The sequence below is a fragment of the Triticum dicoccoides genome, chromosome 1A (genome assembly GCF_002162155.2).
Source record: "Triticum dicoccoides isolate Atlit2015 ecotype Zavitan chromosome 1A, WEW_v2.0, whole genome shotgun sequence".
Lineage (NCBI taxonomy): Eukaryota > Viridiplantae > Streptophyta > Magnoliopsida > Poales > Poaceae > Triticum > Triticum dicoccoides.
Window position 1 is genome coordinate 202,753,011 of NC_041380.1, and position 18,928 is coordinate 202,771,938.

An 18,928-nucleotide genomic window follows, 5' to 3' on the forward strand; every position below is an offset into this window, starting at 1 on the left:
GGAAAAAAAATTAAATGGCCTCTTTTTTTTCAAAAACCAACAAAGTTTTGCTGAAAACCAAATAAAAATTTTGGAGTGTCACACTTTCTCACCCGTAGCGATTCTTAAGTCCATCTGGATCATGTAAGCAATTGCCGCATTTTATGATTATGAAATTTGACAAATGGATGTCAAAACTGCATTCCTTAATGGATATCTTAAAGAAGAGTTGTATATAATGCAACCAGAAGGTTTTGTTGATCCAAAAGGTGCTAACAAAGTGTGCAAGCTCCAGCGATTCATTTATGGACTGGCGCAAGCCTCTCGGAGTTGGAATATATGCTTTGATAGTGTGATCAAAGCATATAGTTTTATACAGACTTTTGGAGAAGCTTGTATTTACAAGAAAGTGAGTGGGAGCTCTATAGCATTTCTAATATTATATGTGGATGACATATTGTTGATTGGAAATGATATATAATTTCTGGATAGCATAAAAGGATACTTGAATAAGAGTTTTTCAATGAAAGACCTCGGTTAAGCTGCTTATATATTGGGCATCAAGGTCTATAGAGATAGATCAAGACGCTTAATTGGACTTTCACAAAGCACATACCTTGAAAAAGTTTTGAAGATGTTCAAAATGAATCAAGTAAAGAAAGGGTTCTTGCATGTGTTACGAGGTGTGAAGTTGAGTCAGACTCAATGCCCGACCACTGTAGAAGATAGAGAGAAAATGAAAGTCATTCCCTATGCTTCATCCATAGGTTCTATCATGTATGCAATGATGTGTACTAGACCTGATGTGTGCCTTGCTATTAGTTTAGCAGGTAGGTACCAAAGTAATCCAAGAGCGGATCACTAGACAGCGGTCAAGAACATCTTGAAATACCTGAAAAGGACTAAGGATATGTTTCTCGTTTATGGAGGTGACAAAGAGCTCGTCATAAACGGTTACGTCGATGCAAGCTTTGACATTGATCCGGATGACTCTAAGTCACAAATCGGATACGTATTTTTATTAAATGGTGGAGCTGTGAGTTGGTACAGTTCCAAGCAGAGCGTCGTGGCGGGATCTACATGTGAAGCGGAGTACATAGTTGCTTCGGAAGCAGCAAATGAAGGAGTCTGGATGAAGGAGTTCATAACCGATCTAGGTGTCACACCTAGTGCATCGGGTCCAATGAAAATCTTTTGTGACAATACTGATGCAATTGCATTGGCAAAGGAATCCAGATTTCACAAGAGAACCAAGAACATCAAGAGACGCTTCAATTCCATCCGCAGTCAAGGAGGGAGACATAGAGATTTTCAAGATACATACGAATCTGAATGTTGCAGGCCCGTTGACTAAGCCTCTCTCATGAGCAAAACATGATCAGCACCAAGACTCCATGGGTGTTAGAATCATTACAATGTAATCTAGATTATTGACTCTAGTCCAAGTGGGAGACTGAAGGAAATATGCCCTAGAGGCAATATTAAAGTTGTTATTTATATTTACTTATATCATGATAAATGTTTATTATTCATGCTAGAATTGTATTAACCGGAAACTTAGTACATGTGTGAATACATAGACAAACTGAGTGTCACTAGTATGCCTCTACTTGACTAGCTCGTTAATCAAAGATGGTTAAGTTTCCTAGCCATGGACATGAGTTGTCATTTGATTAATGGGATCACATCATTAGAGAATGATGTGATTGACTTGACCCATCCATTAGCTTAACACGATCGTTTAGTTTGTTGCTATTGCTTTGTTCATAACTTACACATGTTCCTATGAGTATGAGATTATGCAACTCCCGAATACCGGAGGAACACTTAGTGTGCTATCAAACGTCACAACGTAAATGGGTGACTATAAAGATGCTCTGCAGGTGTCTCCGATGGTATTTGTTGAGTTGGCATAGATCGAGATTAGGATTTGTCACTCCGTGTATCGGGGAGGTATCTCTGGGCCCTCTCGGTAATGAACATCACTATAAGCCTTGCAAGCAATGTGACTAATGAGTTAGTTGCGGGATGTTGCATTATGGAACGAGTAAAGAGACTTGCCGGTAACGAGACTGAACTAGATATTGAGATACCGACGATCGAATCTCAGGTAAGTAACATACCGATGACAAAGGGAACAACGTATGATGTTACGCGGTTTGACCGATAAAGATCTTCGTAGAATATGTAGGAGCCAATATGAGCATCCAAGTTCCGCTATTGGTTATTGACTTGAGATGAGTCCGTAGGGTCCGCACGCTTAACGTTCAATGATGATCGATATTATGAGTTTATGTGTTCTGATGTACCGAAGGTTGTTCAGAGTCCAGGATGAGATCACGGACATGACGAGGAGTCTCGAAATGGTCGAGACATAAATATTGATATATTGGAAGGTTATATTCGGACACCGGAAAGGTTTCGGGGGTGATCGGATAAATACCGGAGTACCTGGGTGTTACCGGAAGCCCCCGGGGGGTTAATGGGCCTTCATGAGCCTTAGTGGAAATAGAGGGCAGCAAGGGAGCTATGGGGCGCGCCCCCCTAGGCCCAAACCGAATTGGTTTAGGGCTTGGGGAGCCAGCCCCCTCCTTCCTTCTCCCCTCCTCCTCTTTCCTTCCCCTCCTAGTTGGACTAGGAAAGGGGGAACCTACTCCTAGTAGGAGTAGGATTCCCTCTTTGGGGCGCACCGTATGAGGCCGTCGGGCCCCTCCCCTTGCTCCTATATATACGGGGGGGGCACCCTAGAACACACAAGTTGATCTCTTAGCCGTGTGTGGTACCCCCCTCCACAAATTTCCACCTCGGTCATATCGTTGTAGTGATTAGGCGAAGCCCTGCGTCGGTAACTTCATCATCACCGTCATCACGCCATCGTGCTGATGAAGCTCTCCCTCGACACTCAGTTGGATCTAGAGTTCGTGGGATGTCACCGAGCTGAACGTGTGCAAATCGCGGAGGTGTCGTACCTTCGGTGCTAGGATCAGTTGGATCGTGAAGACGTACGACTACATCAACCGCGTTGTCATAATGCTTTCGCCTATGGTCAACGAGAGTACGTAGAGAACACTCTATCCCCTCCCGTTAATATGCATCACCTAGATGGATCTTGCGTGTGCGTAGGAATTTTTTTGAAATTACTGCGTTCCCCAACAGGGATCTCATGGGTACAGAAGGTTACGGTGACGGAAAAGTATTTTGGTGGACGCTTCTGGTCGTTTGGGGATATTTCTAAATTTATAGGCCAAAGATTAGGGTTGGAGGACTCCCGTGGGGCCCACAAGCCAGGGGGCACACCTTTAGGGCTTGTGGAGCCCTTGGGACTCCTGTCACTGATGGGGAACGTAGTAATTTCAAAAATTTCCTACGCACACGCAAGATCATGATGATGCATAGCAACGAGAGGGAAGAGTATCGTCCATGTACCCTCGTAGACCATAAGCGAAAGCATTATGAGAACGCGGTTGATGTAGTCGAACGTGTTCACGATCCGACTGATCCAAGTACTGAACGCACGACACCTCCGAGTTCAGCACACGTTTAGCTCGATGACGTCCCACGAACTCCGATCCAGCATAGCTTCACAGGAGAGTTTCGTCAGCACGACGGCGTGATGACAGTGATGATGTTGCCACCGACACAGGGCTTCACCTAAGCACCGCTACGATATGATCGAGGTGGATTATGGTGGAGGGGGCACCGCACACGGCTAAGGGATCAATAATCAACTTGTGTTCTAGGGTGCCCCCTGCCCCCGTATATAAAGGAGCAAGGGGGGAGGCCGCCCGCCCCTATAGGGCGCGTCAGGAGGAGGAGTCCTCCTCCTAGTAGGAGTAGGACTCCCCTTTCCTACTCCTACTAGGAGGAGGAAAGGAAGGGGGAAGGGGAGAAGGAAGGAGAGGGAGGAAAGGAGGAAAAGGGGGTCGGCCCCCTATTCCAATTCGGTTTAGGCTAGGGGGGACGCGCGCCCTGCCTCCTCTCTTCCACCACTTGGCCCATGAGGCCCAATACCTCTTCCCCGTATTCCCGTAACTCCCCGATACTTTGATAACCCGAATCAGTCGAAACCTTTCCGATGTCCGAATATAGTCGTCCAATATATCGATCTTTACGTCTTGACCATTTCGAGACTCCTCGTCATGTCCCCGATCTCATCCGGGACTCCGAACTACCTTCGGTACATCAAATCACATAAACTCATAATACCGATCGTCACCGAACGTTAAGCGTGCAGACCCTACGGGTTCGAGAACTATGTAGACATGACCGAGACATGTCTCCAGTCAATAACCAATAGCGAAACCTGGATGTTCATATTGGCTCCTACATATTCTACGAAGATCTTTATCGGTCAAACTGCATAACAACATACGTTGTTCCCTTTGTCATTGGTATGTTACTTGCGCGAGATTCGATCGTCGGTATCTCAATACCTAGTTCAATCTCGTTACCGGCAAGTCTCTTTACTCGTTCCGTAATGTACTATCCCGCAACAAACTCATTAGTTGCATTGCTTGCAAGGCTTATAGTGATGTGCATTACCGAGAGGGCCCAGAGATACCTCTCCGACAATCGGAGTGACAAATCCTAATCTCGATCTATGCCAACTCAACAAGTACCATCGGAGACACCTGTAGAGCACCTTTATAATCACCCAGTTACGCTGTGACGTTTGGTAGCACACAAAGTATTCCTCTGGTAATAGGGAGTTGCCTAATCTCATAGTCAAAGGAACATGTATAAGTCAAGAAGAAAGCAATAGCAGTAAACTAAAACGATCAAGTGCTAAGCTAATGGAATGGGTCAAGTCAATCACATCATTCTCCTAATGATGTGATCATGTTTATCAAATGACAACTCATGTCTATGGTTAGGAAACATAACCACCTTTGATTAATGAGCTAGTCAAGTAGAGGCATACTAGTGACACTCTGTTTGTCTATGTATTCACATATGTATTATGTTTCCTGTTAATACAATTCTAGCATGAATAATAAACATTTATCATGAAATAAGGAAATAAATACTAACTTTATTATTGCCTCTAGGGCATTTTTCCTTCAGTCTCCCACTTGCACTAGAGTCAATAATCTAGATTACATAGTAATGATTCTAACACCCATGGAGCCTTGGTGCTGATCATGTTTTGCTCGTGAGAGAGGCTTAGTCAATGGGTCTGCAACATTCAGATCCGTACGTATCTTGCAAATCTCTATGTCTCCCACCTGGACTTGATCGCGGATGGAATTGAAGCGTCTCTTGGTGTTTTTGGTTCTCTTTCGAAATCTGGATTTCTTTGCCAAGGCAATTGCACCAGTATTGTCACAAAAGATTTTCATTGGACCCGATGCACTAGGTATGACATCTAGATCGGATATGAACTCCTTCATTCAGACTCCTTCATTTGCTGCTTCCGAAGCAGCTATGTACTCCACTTCACATGTAGATCCCGCCATGATGCTTTGTTTAGAACTGCTCCAACTGACAGCTCCACCGTTCAATATAAACATGTATCCAGTTTGTGATTTAGAATCGTCCGGATCAGTGTCAAAGCTTGCATCGACGTAACCATTTACGATGAGCTCTTTGTCACCTCCACAAACGAGAAACATATCCTTTATCCTTTTCAGGTATTTCAGGATGTTCTTGACCGTTGTCCAGTGATCCACTCCTGGATTACTTTGGTACCTCCCTGCTAAACTAATAGCAAGGCACACATCAGGTCTGGTACACAGCATTGCATACATGATAGAGCCTATGGCTGAAGCATAGGGAACACTTTTCATTTTCTCTCTATCTTCTGCATTGGTCGGGCATTGAGTCATACTCAACTTCACACCTTGTAACACAGGCAAGAACCCTTTCTTTGCTTGATCCATTTTGAACTTCTTTAAAACTTTATCAAGGTATGTGCTTTGTGAAAGTCCAATTAAGCGTCTTGATCTATCTCTATAGATCTTGATGCCCAATATATAAGTAGCTTCACCGAGGTCTTTCATTGAAAAACTCTTACTCAAGTATCCTTTTATGCTATCCAGAAATTCTATATCATTTACAATCAACAATATGTCATCCACATATAATATTAGAAATGCTACAGAGCTCCCACTCACTTTCTTGTAAATACAGGCTTCTCCAAAAGTCTGTATAAAAATGTTTATTCTAACTATCAAAGCATTTATTCCAACTCCGAGAGGCTTGCACTAGTCCATACATGGATCGCTGGAGCTTGCACACTTTGTTAGCACCCTTTGGATCGATAAAACCTTCAGGTTGCATCATATACAACTCTTCTTCCAGAAATCCATTCAGGAATGGAGTCTTTACATCCATTTGCCAAATTTCATAATCATAAAATGCGGCAATTGCTAACATGATTCGGGCGGACTTAAGAACGCTACGGGTGAGAAGGTCTCATCGTAGTCAACTCCTTGAACTTGTCAAAAACCTTTCGCAACAAGTCGAGCTTTGTAGACAGTAACGTTACCGTCAGCATCAGTCTTCTTCTTGAAGATCCATTTATTCTCGATGGCTTGCCAATCATCGGGCAAGTCAACCAAAGTCCACACTTTGTTCTCATACATGGATCCCATCTCAGATTTCATGGCCTCAATCCATTTTGCGGAATCTGGGCTCATCATCGCTTCCTCATAGTTCGTAGGTTTGTCATGGTCAAGTAACATGACCTCTAGAACAGGATTACCGTACCACTCTAGTGCGGATCTTACTCTACTTGACCTACGTGGTTCGGTAGTAACTTCATCTGAAGTTTCATGATCATCATCATTGGCTTCCTCACTAATTGGTGTAGGTGTCACAGGAATCGGTTTCTGTGATGGACTACTTTCCAATAAGGGATCAGGTACAGTTACCTCATCAAGTTCTACTTTACTCCCACTCACTTCTTTCGAGAGAAACTCCCTCTCTAGAAAGGATCCATTCTTAGCAAAAAAAATGTCTTGCCTTCGGAACTGTGATAGAAGGTGTACCCAACAGTCTCCTTTGGGTATCCTATGAAGACACATTTCTCCGACGTGGGTTCGAGCTTATCAGGTTGAAGCTTTTTCACATAAGCATCGCAGCCCCAAACTTTAAGAAATGACAACTTTGGTTTCTTGCCAAACCATAGTTCATAAGGCGTCGTCTCAACGGATTTAGATGGTGCCCTATTTAACGTGAATGCAACTGTCTCTAAAGCCTAACCCCAAAGCGATAGCGTAAATCAGTAAGAGACAGCATAGATCGCACCATATCTAGTAAAGTACGATTATGACGTTCGGACACACCATTACGCTGTGGTGTTCCGGGTGGCGTGAGTTGCGAAACTATTCCACATTGTTTCAAATGAAGACCAAATTCGTAACTCAAATATTCTCCTCCACGATCAGATCGTAGAAACTTTATTTTCTTGTTACGATGATTTTCCACTTCACTCTGAAATTCTTTGAACTTTTCAAATGTTTCAGACTTATGTTTCATCAAGTAGATATAACCATATCTGCTCAAATCATCTCTGAAGGTGAGAAAATAATGATACCCGCCGCGAGCCTCAATATTCATTGGACCACATACATCAGTATGTATGATTTCCAACAAATCTGTTGCTCCCTCCATAGTTCCGGAGACGGCGTTTTAGTCATCTTGCCCATGAGGCATGGTTCGCAAGTACCAAGTGATTCCAAAAGTCCATCAGAATGGAGCTTCTTCATGTGCTTTACACCAATATGACCTAAACGGCAGTGCCACAAATAAGTTGCACTATCATTATCAACTTTGTATCTTTTGGCTTCAACATTATGAATATGTGTATCACTACTATCGAGATTCATCAAAAATAGACCACTCTTCAAGGGTGCATGACCATAAAAGATATTACTCATATAAATAGAACAACCATTATTGTCTGATTTAAATGAATAACTGTCTCGCATCAAACAAGATCCAGATATAATGTTCATGCTCAACGCTGGCACCAAATAACAATTATTCAGGTCTAAAACTAATCCCGAAGGTAGATGTAGAGGTAGCATGACGACGGCGATCACATCGACTTTGGAACCATTTCCCACGCGCATCGTCACCTCGTCCTTAGCTAATCTTCGCTTAATCCGTAGTCCCTGTTTCGAGTTGCAAATATTGGCAACAGAACCAATATCAAATACCCAGGTGCTACTGTGAGCTTTAGTAAGGTACGCATCAATAACATGTATATCACATATACCTTTGCTCACCTTGTCATCCTTCTTATCCGCCAAATACTTGGGGCAGTTTTACTTCCAATGACCAGTCCCTTTGCAGTAGAAGCACTCAGTCTCAGGCTTAGGTCCAGACTTGGGTTTCTTCTCTTTGGCAGCAACTTGTTTGCCGTTCTTCTTGAAGTTCCCTTTCTTCTTCCCTTTACCCTTTTTCTTGAAACTGGTGGTCTTGTTGACCATCAACACTTGATGCTCCTTCTTGATTTCTACCTCCGCAGCTTTTAGCATTGCGAAGAGCTTGGGAATCGTCTTATCTGTCCCTTCCATATTATAGTTCATCACGAAGCTCTTGTAGCTTGGTGGCAGTGATTGAAGAACTCTGTCAATGACACTATCAACAGGAAGATTAACTCCAAGTTGAGTCAAGTGGTAATGGTATCCAGACATTCTGAGTATATGTTCATTGACAGAACTATTCTCCTCCATCTTGCAGCTATAGAACTTATTGGAGACTTCATATCTCTCAATCCGGGCATTTGCTTGAAATATTAACTTCAACTCCTGGAACATCTCATATGCTCCATGACGTTCAAAACATCGTTGAAGTCTCGGTTCTAAGCCGTAAAGCATGGCACACTGAACTATCGAGTAGTCATCAGCTTTGCTCTGTCAGGTGTTCATAACATCTGGCGTTGCTCCTGCGGCGGGTTTGCCACCTAGTGGTGCTTCTAGGACGTAATTCTTCTGTGCAGCAATGAGGATAATCCTCAAGTTATGGACCCAGTCTGTGTAATTGCTCCCATCATCTTTCAACTTTGCTTTCTCAAGGAACGCATTAAAATTTAATGGAACAAGAGCACGGGCCATCTATCTACAATAACATAGACAAGCAAAATACTATCAGGTACTAAGTTCATGATAAATTAAAGTTCAATTAATCATATTTAAGAACTCCCACTTAGATAGACATCCCTCTAATCATCTAAGTGATCACGTGATCCATATCAACTAAACCATGTCCGATCATCACGTGAGATGGAGTAGTTTTCAATGGTGAACATCACTATGTTGATCATATCTGCTATATGATTCACGCTCGACCTTTCGGTCTCAGTGTTCCGAGGCCATATCTGCATATGCTAGGCTCGTCAAGTTTAACCCGAGTATTTCTGCGTGTGCAAAAACTAGCTTGTACCCATTGTATATGAACGTAGAGCTTATCACACCCGATCATCACGTGGTGTCTCGGCACGACGAACTTTGGCAACGATGCATACTCAGGGAGAACACTTGTACCTTGAAATTTAGTGAGAGATCATCTTATAATGCTACCATCAAACAAGCAGAATAAGATGCATAAAGGATAAAGATCACATGCAATCAATATAAGTGATATGATATGGACATCATCATCTTGTGCCTGTGATCTCCATCTCCAAAGCACCGTCATGATCACCATCATCACCGGCTTGACACCTTGATCTCCATCGAAGCATTGTTGTCGTTACGCCAACTATTGCCTCCACGACTATCGCTACCGCTTAGTGATAAAGTAAAGCAATTACATGGCGATTGAATTACATACAATAAAGCAACAACCATATGGCTCCTGCCAGTTGCCGATAACTGTGTTACAAAACATGATCATCTCATACAATAAAATTTAGCATCATGTCTTGACCATATCACATCACAACATGCCCTGCAAAAACAAGTTAGACGTCCTCTAATTTGTTGTTGCAAGTTTTACGTGGCTGCTACAGGCTGAGCAAGAACCGTTCTTACCTACGCATCAAAACCACAACGATATTTCGCCAAGTTAGTGTTGTTTTAACCTTCAACAAGGAACGGGCGTAGTCACACTCGGTTCAACTAAAGTTGGAGAAACTGACACCCGCCATCCACCTATGTGCGAAGCATGTCGGTAGAACCAGTCTCGCATAAGCGTACGTGTAATGTCGGTCCGGGCCGCTTCTTCCAACAATACCGCCGAACCAAAGTATGACATGCTAGTAAGCAGTATGACTTGTATCGCCCACAACTCGCTTATGTTCTACTCGTGCATATAACATCTACGCATAAACCTGGCTCGGGTACCACTGATGGGGAACATAGTAATTTCAAAAATTTCCTACGCACACGCAAGATCATGGTGGTGCATAGCAACGAGAGGGAAGAGTATCGTCCATGTACCCTCATAGACCGTAAGCGGAAGCATTATGAGAACGCGGTTGACGTAGTCAAATGTCTTCACGATCTGACCGATCCAAGTATCGAACGCACGGCACCTCCGAGTTCAGCACATGTTCAGCTCGATGACGTCCCACGAACTCTGATCCAGCAGAGCTTCACGGGAGAGTTCTGTCAGCACGACGGCGTGATGACAGTGATGATGTTGCTACCGACGTAGGGCTTCACCTAAGCACCGCTACGATATGATCGAGGTGAATTATGGTGGAGGGGGCACCGCACACGGCTAAGGGATCAATGATCAACTTGTGTTCTAGGGTGCCCCCCTGCCCCGTATATAAAGGAGCAAGGGGAGAGGCCGGCCGGCCCCTATAGGGCGCGCCAGGAGGAGGAGTCCTCCTCCTAGTAGGAGGAGGACTCCCCTTTCCTACTCCTACTAGGAGGAGGAAAGGAAGGGGAAGGGGAGAAGGAAGGAGAGGGAGGAAAGGAGGAAAGGGGGGCCGGCCCCCTAGTCCAATTCGGTTTGGGATAGGGGGGCCGCGCGCCCTGCCTCCTCTCTTCCACCACTTGGCCCATGAGGCCCAATACTTCTTCCCCGTATTCCCATAACTCCCGGTACTCCGAAAAATACCCGAATCACTCGGAACCTTTCCGATGTCCGAATATAGTCGTCCAGTATATCGAACTTTATGTCTCGACCATTTCGAGACTCCTCGTCATGTCCCCGATCTCATCCGAGACTCTGAACTACCTTCGGTACATCAAATAACATAAACTCATAATACCGATCGTCACCGAACGTTAAGCGTGCGGACCCTACGGGTTCGAGAACTATGTAGACATGACCGAGACACGTCTCCGGTCAATAACCAATAGTGGAACCTAGATGTTCATATTGGCTCCTACATATTCTACGAAGATCTTTATCGGTCAAACCGCATAACAACATACGTTGTTCCCTTTGTCATCGGTATATTACTTGCCCGAGATTCGATCGTCGGTATCTCAATTCCTAGTTCAATCTCGTTACCGGCAAGTCTCTTTAATCATTCTGTAATGTACTATCCCGCAACTAACTCATTAGTTGCATTGCTTGCAAGGCTTATAGTGATGTGCATTACCGAGAGGGGCCAGAGATACCTCTCCGACAATCGGAGTGACAAATCCTAATCTCGATCTATGCCAACTCAACAAGTACCATCAGAGACATCTGTAGAGCACCTTTATAATCACCCAGTTACGTTGTGATGTTTGGTAGCACACAAAGCATTCCTCTGGTAATCGGGAGTTGCAAATCGCATAGTCATAGGATCATGTATAAGTCATGAAGAAAGCAATAGCAGTAAACTAAAACGATCAAGTGCTAAGCTAACAGAATGGGTCAAGTCAATCACATCATTCTCCTAATGATGTGATCTCGTTTATAAAATGACAACTCATGTTTATGGTTAGGAAACATAACCATCTTTGATTAACGAGCTAGTCAAGTAGAGGCATACTAGTGACACTCTATTTGTCTATGTATTCACACATGTATTATGTTTCCGGTTAATACAATTCTAGCATGAATAAAAAAACATTTATCATGAAATAAGGAAATAAATAATAACTTTATTATTGCCTCTAGGGCATATTTCCTTTGGTCACTTCCCCTCGAAGTCCTACGTGTGTCTTCTGGTCCAAGAAAAATCATCGTAAAGTTTTATTCCGTTTGGACTCCGTTGATATTCCTTCTCTATAAAACTCAAAAACAAGGAAAAAACATAAACTGGCATTGGGCTCTGGGTTAATAAGTTAGTCCCAAAAATAATATAAAATAACATATTAATGCATATAAAACATCCAAAACAAATAATATAATAGCATGGAACAATCAAAAATTATAGATACGTTGGAGACGTATCTCTTGCGGCGGCAGAAAAGTATTTCCGTGGATGCTTCTGATGTTGGGGAATATTTGAGAATATATGGAGGTGGAATTAGGGTTGGATGACCCCCGAGGGGTCCACAAGCCCTCAGGGCGCCCCTTGGGGCGCATCTTAGAGGCTTTTGGCCTCATCGGGGCTCTTCTATCCCTCTCTCCATGTCACGTAGGTGTCTTCTGGTGCAAGAAAAATCATCGTAAAGTTTTATTTCGTTTGGACTCCATTTGATATTCCTTTTCTATAAAACTCAAAAATAACAAAAAAAACAGAAACTGGCACCGGGCTCTAGGTTAATAAGTTAGTCCCAATAGTAATATAAAATAGCATATTAATGCATACAAAACATCCAAAATAGATAATATAATAGCATGGAACAATCAAAAATTATAGATACATTGGAGACTTATCACTTGTCCTTGCCTTTTAGCTTGTGGTCTTGTGGTGGAAGATCATCTTGAGCTTGTGTTCCCTCAAATGAAGTGGGGTCATACTTCTCTTGATGAGGAAAAAACTTTGTCTTGGGGTATTGATCTTCTTCCCATTCAACTCCATTGGCATTGAACTTTCGTTCAAAACCAATACCTTGATTCTTTCGGTGTCTTCCTTGCTTGCCTACAATTTCCTCAAATTGCTTACTCCTGGCAAGGCTCTTGTAAACACCTTTCTCTATAATTCCCTTCAATAAGCTATTTTCTTGCTCAAGTGTAACCTGGCTAAGAGAATCATTAGTGGAATCAAGACAACTACTAGAAGCAAAAAAAACATTTGATTTAGCATGGTTATTGTTACTACTAGAAGAAGAATCTTTCTTGCTCTTGTTCCTAGATTTTACTTGTGGAATATAAGTAGATAGGAGGAGACGTTTGGCAATGTAAGAAGAACTCTTCTTTCAAATATCATCGTTGATAGCTTTTAGGAACTCATACTCTTGCTCTAAATTTAGCTTCTCAAAGCGTAGCTTCTCAGGAGTCCTTAGGAGCTCTCTATGATCCTCTTGAGCTGTTTCATGAGCTAACTTAAGGGTTTTAGTTATTTAGTTAGACGCTCAATATCCTTCTTATCATTGTCATTCATTTCATCTTGATTAGCATGATTACTAGCAAGTTCATCACATATTTTTTTCACTAGTTTTGTCAACAAGTAAATCATCATCACCTAGCAAATCATCTTCATCACTATCAAAATCAAGATACTCAAGGTATGATACCTTGGGGCCTTTAGCCATGAAGCATCTTCCAATTACTTCATTTGGTGATTCAAATATGTCATAGGAATTGGATGACACTACTGCAAGACCGGCAACACCTTGATCTTGAGTATAGTCGGAGTAGGAGTGATAGCCTCTCTCGGAGTAGTTGTCGGAGTCAGAGTCGGAACCGGATACCCATTCACCAACGTGAGCTTGATGTCTTAATCTTGTGTAACTCTTTTATGACTTGTCCTTCCTTTCCGAATCCTTGCTTCTACGAGAGGGTCTTCGTTCATAACAATCATCTCTACTCCTTCTCTCTCTTGGAGGCGATTCATCCCTTCTACTTCTCCTTTTTAGGGAACCGTACACTCATTGGAGTACACTCATTGGAGTAGGGCCTTCCGAATCCTTGCTTCTACGAGAGGGCCTTCTCTTTTCTTGTAGGGAACCGTACACTCGTTGGAGTAGTGTTCGGGTCTTCCACAATTGTAGCAATTACGATCATGACTGGAAGATCTTTTGTCATTGTAGGACCTTGACTTGTAGCTTCTCTCTTTGCTTCTATTCTTGTAGAATTTGTTGAAGTTCTTTACCATTAAGCTCAATTCTTCATTAGAGACTAGCTTGTCACTTGATGTTGTAGGAGCATCACTTGAAGCTTTGTAAGCACCACTTGACTTATTGTGAAGTTCATCCTTATCCTTGAGTGACATCTCATGAGCAACAATTCTACCAATGACTTTCGTGGGCTTGAGATCTTTTTAATTGGGCATCATTTGGATCAATGTGCACATGGTATCCTATTTTCCATCCAAGGACCTAAGGATCTTCTTGATGATGAATTTGTCGGTCATCTCTTCATTCTTAAGCCAGCAATCTCATTTGTGATGAGAGCAATACTAGAGTACATTTCGGCGACTCCTTCACCATCCATCATCTTGAACTTGTGAAGTTGACTTTGAAACACATCCAACTTGGATTCCTTGACAGACTCGGTACCTTCATGCATATCAACCAAAGTATCCCAAATTTCTTTTGCATTCTCAAGGCGGCTAATTTTGTTGAATTCTTCGGGGCACAATCCATTGAAGAGAATATCGCAAGCTTGACCATTGTATTGCAACATCTTCAATTTTTCTGCGCTCGCTTCTCGATCCGGTTCTCTACCATCTTCAAAGTATTCATCTTGCAAGCCAATACGAACAACAACCCAAATGGCAGGGTTATGACCAAGAATATGCATTTTCATCTTATGCTTCCAACTAGCAAATTTTTACCATCAAAGTAAGGACCTCTACGGTGGTAATATCCCTTGCTAGACGCCATACTCTCCTAGGTTGTGAAACCAAGGCTATGATCACCAAAGCTATGGAAATCAAGGCTAATGGAGACCAAAGCTCTAATACCACTTGTACTATCAAAAGTATGTCTAGAGGGTGGGGTGATTAGACTACTTGACTAAATAAAATCTATCATTTTCCCAATTTTAGTTGTGGGCAGATTTTAGCTATTAGCACAAGTCAAGAAATCAACCTACACATGCATTTCTAAGAGAATAGCAGTGGAAAGTGAAACATTGCATATAAAGGTAAAGGGAAGGGTATGGAGAAGGGAAACGCAATGGAGACACAGAGATTTTTGGCGTAGTTCTGATAGGTGGTGCTATCATGCGTCCACGTTGATGGAGACTTCAACCCATGAAGGGTAACGGCTGCACGAGTCCATGAAGGGATCCACCCACGAAGAAGCAACCTTGTCTATCCCACCATGGCCATCGCCCACGAAGGACTTGCCTCACTTGGGTAGATCTTCACAAAGTAGGCGATCTCCTTTCCCTTACAAACTTCTTGGTTCAACTTCACATCACAACGAAGACTCCCAAGCGACACCTAACCAATCTAGGAGACATCACTCTCCAAAAGGTAATAGATGGTGTGTAGATGATGAACTCCTTGCTCTTGTGCTTCAAATGATAGTATCCCCAACACTCAACTCTCTCACACAGATTTGGCTATGGTGTAAGAGGGATTTGAGTGGAAAGCAACTTGGGGAAGGCTAGAAATTAAGGTTCAAAAGGTTGGATTGGAATCTCTTGATCTCAACACATGAGTATGTGGCTCTCTCTCACAGAAAATGGATGGTGGAAGTGTAGGCACATTCTGATGGCTCTCTCTCAAATGGAGATGGGGGTGGAGGGGTATATATATCCTCCACAAAAAATCCAACTATTACACACATTTGACTCATCTCGGTGGGACCGAATAGTTAAACTCGGTGGCACCGATCAGTTAAAAAATGTGAACGTTAGGAATCTCGATAGGAGCGGCTGGAACAACTTGGTGGGACCGATGTGCTAGGGCTTAGGGCAAACATCATCTCGGTGGCGCCGCTTGCATTAACTCGATGGGACCGGAGTGAAGCAATAAGCAACAGAAAATCTGACAAGCCAACTCGGTGAGACCGATTGCATAAACTCGGTGAAACTGAAGCGAATGCAATAGATCATAGAGTGTTGGCAAGGCCATCTTGGTGGGACCGAGATCCGTATCGGTGAGACCGAACTATTAGGGTTTCTGGTAGTGGCTATGTCATGTGAACTTGGTGGCTCCGGATAGAAAGAACCGGTGGGGCCGAGTTGGCAATTTAGGTTTGGACATATTTGGATGGAGAAAGTGGCTGGGGGTTTTGGAGCAATATCACTAAGCATTTGAGCAAGTAGACCATTAAGCAACACTTGATCCCCTTTTAATAGTATTAGCTTTCCTATGGACTCAATGTGATCTTGGATCACTTAAAATAGAAATGAAGAGTCTTGAGCTTATGCCAATATTTGTCCTTCTCATTTTGAGGGGTCCACATCTCTAGTTCATGCCATGCCAATCATTGAACATCCTGAAATATTTATCTTGAATGGACATTATTTCAATGAGCTATACGTTGTTGTGAATTACAAAAACCACTCGGGGATTAGTGAGGGAGTCCTGGACTAAGGGGTCCTCGGGCATCCGGCCTGTTATCCATGGGCCGGACTGGTGGGCTATGAAGACATGAAGGCCGAAGACTGCACCGTGTCCGGATTGGACTCTACTTGGCGTGGAAGGCAAGCTTGGAGACCAAAGATTCCTTCTTATGTAACCGACTCCATGTAAACCCTAGATCCCATCGGTGTCTATATAAACCGAAGGGGATAGTCCGGAAAGGACACCACATATACTCATTACCATATTCATAGGCTAGACTTCTAGGGTTTAGCCATTACGATCTCATGGTAGATCAACTCTTGTAATACTCATATTCATCAAGATCAATCAAGCACGAAGATGGGTATTACCTCCATAGAGAGGGCCCGAACCTGGGTAAACATCGTGTCCCCTGTCTCCTGTTACCATCGATCCTAGGCGCGTAGTTCGGGACCCCCTACCCGAGAACCGCCGGTTTTGACACCGACATTGGTGCTTTCATTGAGAGTTCCACTGTGTCGTCTATGAAAGGCTTGATGGCTCACCTTGTCATTAAAGACAACATTACTGTGGGGGTAGTTTTGGCCCCAGGCCAAACCCTTCGGCTGGGCGACTTTACTATGATCGCCCGTTCGGCGGCGGAGCCGACGATGACCTCTCGGGCCATGGAAAATCCCCTTCGCATCAACTATGAGCACTCCAAGCAGATGGATCCGGTTGAGTTTTCATCCTTAAATGAGCTCCTAGATCGCATCGCCTCTTTGGGAATCATCACAGATTACGATCAGATCGGGCCTAAAACCGATCAGGGAGAAACCGAAACTCCACCGGTCACCCACCAGATCGTGGCAGTCCTGGAGCAGAATGGCGAGTCTTCTTCTATATTGAGGACGGACTATGTTCGGGTCACAGTTCATGAAGAGCCAGATACTCACTCGCGAAAGGACGCAACCAGCCCTCCGAACATAGCATCGGACGGCGGTTCCAAACAATCAGAAGATATTCTGGAACCCGGACTGTCTAGTCCGGAAGGTCGTCAGACTCCGGACAACCGGTTACGTCAGGGTTAGGATTTAAATCCACCCTGTCGGTGTCAAAACCGGCAGATCTCGGGTAGGGGGTCTCGAACTGTGCGTCTTGGATCGATGGTATTAGGAGACGGGGGACACGATGTTTACCCAGGTTCGGGACCTCTCTATGGAGGTAATACCCTACTTCCTGCTTGATTGATATTGATGAATATGAGTGTTACAATATGGCTAAACCCTCGAAGTCTAGCCTATGTGGGTATGGTAATGAGTATATGTCGTGTCCTTCCCGGACTATCCCCTTCGGTTCATATAGACATCGAGGGGATCTAGGGTTTACATGGAGTCAGTTACATAAGAAGGAATCTTCGGTTGCCAAGATTGCCTTCCACGCCAAGTAGAGTCCAATCCCGACACGGTGCAATCTTCGGCCTTCATGTCTTCACAGCCCATCAGTCCAGCCCATAGATAACAGGTCGGACACCCGAGGACCCCTTAGTCCAGGACTCCCTCAGTAGCCCCTGAACCTGGCTTCAATGACGAGGAGTCCGGCATGCAGATTGTCTTCGGAATTGCAAGGCGGGTTCCCCTTTCTCCGAACTCCAAGATAGTGTTCGGATGCAACAATAGTATCCGGACCTGTCACACACACACAACCGCAGAGATAATATAATATTTGCACGAATCTAATATGTTGACAGCTTTTTCCCAACACGACATCACGTCTGTCCGATTATAATTTTGAACCGTTTTTCTTCAGCCAATCCACGCTACGAGGCATGGTTGCTACTGGCACGTCTTGTCAAAGCAGAGACCGTGTCCCCTTATTGCGGGAGTCTCATTAATGCGGGCATGGGTAACTCAACCATGTCGTTTATACAGCCCTAGGGAATAGGCGAATCCTAAGGCAAGTGAGGAGGCGTTTAATATTTGCTGCCTTTATAAGGGGATAAGGATTCCCTCTTTCTCTCCTCATGCTCTCTCTCTGTCTCCGCCTTTCCGATCTCAAGCTCCAACGCCCAAGCTCTCATCTCCTTTCCACTCAAGCAACCATGTACGGATCTAGTGGTCAGGGCAACTGGATGGTCTCCTCCGTCAAGGAGGAGGACATTACTAAGCTCCGGGCGGCCGGATATTTGATGAAGGAGATCGCCCATCGTCTGCCAGCCGAGGGACAAGTTGTCCCCACGCCGGAGCCCACAGAGAGGGTGGTATTCATCCCCCATTTCTTCCGTGGGCTAGGGTTTCCACTCCACCCTTTCGTCTGCGGGATGATGTACTACTACGGGATAGATTTCCATGATATGTCCCCGAATTCCTTCCTCAACATCTCAGCGTTTATCGTCGTGTGCGAGGCCTTCCTCCGCATCCATCCCCACTTCGGGCTATGGCTCAAGGTCTTCAACGTGAAGCCGAAGGTGGTGGATGGCCAGCACGCGGAGTGCGGAGGGGCCATGGT